Below are 6,021 nucleotides of genomic sequence, written 5' to 3'. Positions count from 1 at the left end.
GATCGGCGGGGACCCGCGCGCTTCGCCCCCTCCCTGGTCCCTGGCCAGGACCGGGGCTGCTTCGGGGGGTCTGGGGCTGCAGGGTCTGGGTAGCGTCCCGTTAGCGCAAACGAAGCGCTCCCGGCAGCGCCGGGGCTTGGCCAAAGCCCGGGGTGGTGAGGGCAAGGGCAGGCTGTTTGCGCTGGGCTGGCAGCGCCCCGGGACGCCAGCGAGCTTTGGGTTCCTAAAATCCTAAAAGCTGATCCCGGCTTTGGTGTCTGCTCCTTTTCTTTTGAGGGAAGGAGAGAGGAGCATCCCTCGAGTCGTGGCAGCCCGGCCGGCAGGTTAGAGCCATCCCAAGCCACGCCGGCCTTGCCTCGACGCCTGCAGGCTCCGAGCCCGCCCTGTCCCCTGCCGTGTGCCCGGCTGTCGGGCGGAGGGCGGTGCTGGAGCGGCACAGCGTGCTTCGCGCTGGGCTGCTCCGCACTGCGCGGGGTAAAATGGGTGTCTGGAGGGGTGCGTGTCCCCGCCTGGCTCGCGGTGCGAGCGTGTCTGTGGGCGTGAGGGCCCAAGTGTGAAGCTGGGGCTTTGCCGCTGGGAACAGAAGGTCCTTTAGTCCCCGGGTGGGACTTTTATTCCCAGCTTGAGTCTTGTGGAGAGAGAGGAGGGGCTCCTTTCCTACCCTCCACTGGCTCTGGGGTCTGTAGGAGGCTGCCGTTACTCCCTTCCAGTCCAAAGCAGCTCTCTGCATATTTGGAAGAACATCAAGCTTGGAACCGGATCAGCTTGTCAGTGTTCCAGCGCCTCTTAGCTACCGAGGGCTTAACTTTCAGCAAAGTTTCCATGAACGCAGGAAGCACTGACAAGCAGCCGGGCAGGAGCTCAGGCTCTTGCAGGAAGGAAATTCGGCTTCTCCCAGCCGAGGAGGTTGTTCCTGGAGGGCTGGTCTGGTGCGCGGGGAGGAGAGGCAGCGAAGCGCTTGTGCCCGGGCGCTTGCAGCATGTCTTCCCGCTGCCAAGCCCTCGGAGGGTTTGCTGTGCTCCTCGTCCTTGCTGGAGGACGGGCTGCGTCGTGCCGTGGCTGCGGAGGATCGCGTTGAGCTCTCTTTGGCAGTCTAGCGCTGGGCAAGCCACGTTTTGCATCACGTCACAGGTCAGTCCTGCTGGAACCGCTGGCTTTAACAGCAGCAAGTGGCGTAGTGGTAAATGCTGCTGTTTCTCCTCTCCCTTGTCTGCTAAGCCCGCACATTAGTTGACACGTTGCCTGCGAGTTGTCTTTGTAACCCAGCCGTTAGTTTGCTGGTGGAGAGGAGCCCGGAGGCAGCAGGCTGCCCCTGCTTTTGCTTCGGGCTGGTCTGGCTGAGCACGTCCCCGAGGCGTCCGGCATCCTCTGCTCCCTGCGATGCTACCGGGGACCCCACGGAGCCTGCGCAGGGCTGCCTGCCGGGGAGCAGGGCTGCAGTCTTGGGAGAAAATGGGGAGAGGAAGGGCAGCTTGGGGGCTGCGAGCTGGAGCGCGGGGTCTGTGAAGAGGGGATGGGTGTCACCGTGCAACCTCCGCTCGCTGCAAACCTCCCCGCCTCGCTGGCTCCGTCTACCCTGCCAGCAAGGGTTTTGCGTTGCGTGGGTCCGGCAACACGCGCTCACCACGGAGGGTCCTGCGCTGGAAGTGGGCACCGCACCCGTGAGCACCCAGGGCTGGCAGTGGGCTGGCAGCTTCGCGGGGGCTTGGGGGTGTCTTTGCTAACACAGTCCAACAACTTGCCCTTAAATATCCTGGGCTAGGCAAAGCCTCTCCGAATGATGTCACTCTGTAGCCATTTCAAAATACCTTGGGGGCACAAAGCATCATTTTAATGGAGGATGAAGAGTGATTATTTTTATGTCCTTTAAAAAGAAAAAATCAGGTCTAATGAGTAGAAAGGCCACTAGAACCGGCTTGGAATCCAAAATGCATTTCTTACATAAAAAAGTACAATTCTCAGTGATGTTTGTATCACTTCTATACAAAATGGTTTAAAAAGAACAAAACGAAACAATCTGTGACGTTTGTGAGTGTTGCTATTTTAGAATTTATTTCCATAAGTGATTTTTCTTTTCTTAAAGATGTTTAATAGTAATTCATATAATAAAGTCCTTGTTGTACTCTTCACACTTGGGTGTATTTTGCTTTTTTGTTCCCATTTCTTTACAGAGGGAAAAAGAAACAAATCGGGGTGGGGAGGGACATGGCAGCTCTAGCCCAGCTCTAGCTGTGCCCCTCGTGGCTGCAGATGCCCAAAAGCCGCCCTGGCTCGTTGCCTCCCTGCTCGTGTCGGTGCAGAATTTGCATCCAACCATTTTCTCGAGAAAGCGAGCGCCGCGGGAGGCCCGTCACTGGTGAGCTCCTGTCTCCATCCAGGAGCAATTCCTGCTTCCACCCGGCAGGATGTTCGGTTCAGGAGCAGGTCCTGTTGTGGGAGAGTGTGAGAAGAGCAGCGGGAGCTCACGGAGAGTGAGCGGCAGCAAGAGCCCAGGACGCGGGGAAAGCCCTGGCACAGGCAAGGATGCTCTGGGGACGCCCCGTCCCCATTCCTCCCCGCTTCACCTCGGCAGGCAAAGCAAAGCCACCCCGAGCACGGTGGGCGCTGGGGTTTCGGATGGGGTCCAATGCAAAGGGCTCCACTGGGGTCAGGGGCTGCGAGGGTGGGCTCTGCACCGGGGAAACTGTCCTGGCACCGAGCGTGCTGGGGAGCAGAACTGGGGGGCCGTGCCCGTGGGTCCCTGTGGAAGCTCCCAGCACGCCCGTGGCCAGCTACGTCCGTGGGGACCTGCCTGTCAGGAAAGAGCGGAAAAGGAAAAATGCTGTGGCTTACCCGCTCCATTCTGAAAATAACAAGCCTCTCGGGGACGGGGCGTGTGAGTTTTCTTTAAACTGTTTCATTAGCTATCGCACAGCAACTCCTCCGCGTCTGTCAAGCAGGCAGTCTGGCTCCTTCGCGTTGTCTCCTGGCAGAATGGAAATATGTTATTATAATGAATTACTTCTGAAATACGTGTTATTCATCTCCAGCCCTGCACGTTTTTGCACCGTGCCGAGCTGGCGGGATCACCGGGTCTGCGAAGCCGGAGAGCGCGGAGCTGGACAGTGTTGGTGGAATTGCTCCCGAAGGGGCTGGTCTCAGCATCGCTCCCGTAGGGCATTGCCTGCTTGGCACCGGCCTTAGCGTCCCCTTCATTTCGTGTCCTCTGCAACAGGCTGGAGGAGGACAACTTTTGGTGAGAAACTCCTTGGAGGCTCAAAAAGCAGCACATGGACCCGAAAGTGAGGGAGGGTCTCTGCCAGGGAAGGACAGGTGCCCGTCAAGCCCCACTTACAGGAGCTGGCGCCCGGTGTCCCCAGCCAGCACCCAAAACCTCGATCTCAAGCTCTTCATTTTGGGGAGGAGGAGGACTTTTGGCCTGTCTGGGCTGTGCTGTCCATGAGAAATACCCCCCGGGGCAGCCTTAGCAAGGGCTGTGAACCACGGGGACCGCTCCACGCTTGCCGTGGGCAGCCCACGACTCGCAGGAGGAGGGTTATTTCCCGGTGGCAGGGAGCCGCAGAGGCTGCGGGGCACGGCGCTTCACGGGCAGCCCTGGGCGGCGGCGGCAGGGCCGGGGGGCATGCGGAGCATCCCCCTCACTTGCGGGGATGGGGCCCGGAGTCTGCTTGCCCTGCGCCAGCTGTCCGGGAGCAGCTTTCGCTTGCTGGCGGGATTAGAGCTCCCCAGCCTCACGTGTGGCTTGGAAACCTTCCCTGTGAAAGAAGATGCTGGAAAAAGTCAAGGCATTCTTGCCTTAAATGTCAAAAGCATCGAAATGCTGGAGAAACCCTGGATGTTGCCTTCCTGCAGCGGCCAAGCAAGCTGTCGCGAGCCCATAGGGGAGCCAGGGCTTTTTCAAAGAGCTGAAAAGACCAGGGCCTGCCCAGTCCTTTGAGCAGCTCAGATGCAGCCCTGGAATGGTCCCAGCAGCTCCCTTTTGAATTATTTTGCTCTACAGGGGCAAGGGTTTTTCTTTCAAAACCGTGTTTTAAGAAAACCAGCAGCTGAGAAAAGCCCAGGACTGAAAACCGTGGTCAGATGACGATGAATGCTAGAGGTGTTTTCTGGCATGGAGTACCTGCTGGCTGTCAGTCTGCGGTGGAAATTTACTGCCCCCTTCCTTCCCAAGGCTGGAAGATGGAAGCAGGGATGTATTTTTTTTTCCCCGTCAGCTCATTCCCAAGCTAAGGGCTGCACCTAGTGACCAGGCATCGCTCGCTGCCACGCACTTCTCCCAAGTCAGGTTGGTGGAAACGGCGACTGGGGGAAGGCTGTTTACACAGGGCAAACAGCCCGGGTGTAGCTGCTGGATTTTATAAATCAACGTTAAAAATACAGACTGGGGCTCTGTGCTGGGCAGCCAGGCACCGTCTGCTGCCACCTCCTGGGCCCAGCACACAGTGTTGGGGCTGCCCGGGGCAGGATCAGGCCATGGTGCAACGCCTGGACGGGGCTTGTGCGAACCACGGCGACAAATCCCACTGTTTGCTCTCCGTCCGGGTGAGACCCAACGCCAAAAGGCGACCGGGGTCAGGCTGATCCTCTCCGCATCCTGCTGCTGGGGATGGCTTGCAGCCCAATGTCACCACCAGTCCCCGAGCTCCTTCGCTGCCATGGGGACATAGTGGTGCTCAGCTGGGGGGACAGCAGGCAGGGCAGATGTAAAGTGCCACGGGTGGAGAAGACGAGCCCCAGCCTCTGGGGACATCATTCCTGCCGTACGGAGAGAAATGACTTCACCGAGGAGGCGCAAGGGCAATCTCTGACATGTCTCCTCCTCGTGGGACTGGCCAGCACGGGCAACAGCAGCTCCTCCTTTCCTTGGGACCATGTCCCTTGTCCGGGGCAGCTGTCCTCTGCTGTCACCCACAGCAGTCACCCGGCAGCGGGGCAGCCGTCCTCCGCCGTCACCCACAGCAGTCACCCGGCAGCGGGGCAGCCCCAACGGCTCCATCAGAAACCAGAGATGGCAGCCGGGCCACCCGGCCAGGGCCTGCACGTGTCCGGCGGCGTCACGGCGTGACAACTGCTGCCATGTGGCTGGGGTTCGTCCGCCCTCTCGGTGTGCCGGCGCTCACAGCCCTACGGCCGGGGGGGCTTTAGGGAAGCACAACTGGTGTCACCTTATTCCAGGGTTGGTGCTAAGGAGGCCCCTGGTATTTTTGGACACGGCCCCTTCTTTTTGCCTGTCCACAGCACCTCCTGGAGGGCTGCGATCCCAAACCCTGCTGCACCCCCTCGCCTCCCCCTCCAGACCCCCCGAGCTGTGCTCTGGCCCCGGAGAAGCGGGTATTAAGTGGAAGCAGAGGATGGGTGCCCAGAGCTGCTGGTGGTGCGAGCGTGTCCGAAGGCCGGGCTGGGGGTGAAGGCGAGGGTTTTAATGGCGGCTGCCAGGGTTGGGCCCAGCGCTCCCCGGCCCCCGCTCTCCTGGGCACCGGCGTCGCGAGGTGCTGAGGGGGAGCCGCCGTGGGCACGCTGGGGTGCTGGGCAGACCCCCCAGCTGGGGACAGACCCGAGCCCTCGGTGGGGGCACGGCCCGGGGTGGGGGTCCCCGCGCTTCGTTCTCCTCAGGTGCGCGACACGGCGGCAGCGGCCTCCTGAGGAGACGGGACTTTCCGCAGGCCGCGGGACTCCTGGTCCTTCCCCTGCTGGGGCTGAGGCGGGCGAGGGCGGCCATCCCGCCCGGAGAGACCCGGCCCCTGAGGGGAGACCAGCCCCGGGGAAAGGGCTCCCGTCCCCGTGTCTCTCAGCCTCCCTGGGGGCCCCGGCCGGGCTGTGAGGGAGGCGGGAGGGCTGCGCTGCTCAGCCGAGGCGGCGGGCCGCCGGCCCCTCGTGTTCGCGTCAGGGCAGCGGGTGGCCGTGGGGGACGACGGCGCTGGCCCTTTAAATCGAGGGGGGGGGACACACGATCCGGCTGAGCCCCTGCTCGGCCCTCGGCTGGCGCTGCCTGGGCGCCACCTCCCGCCGCCGCCCTTCGGC

The sequence above is a fragment of the Mycteria americana genome, chromosome 15 (genome assembly GCF_035582795.1).
Source record: "Mycteria americana isolate JAX WOST 10 ecotype Jacksonville Zoo and Gardens chromosome 15, USCA_MyAme_1.0, whole genome shotgun sequence".
Lineage (NCBI taxonomy): Eukaryota > Metazoa > Chordata > Aves > Ciconiiformes > Ciconiidae > Mycteria > Mycteria americana.
The sequence above is the reverse complement of the archived record's forward strand: the minus strand, read 5'-3'. Positions refer to the sequence as shown.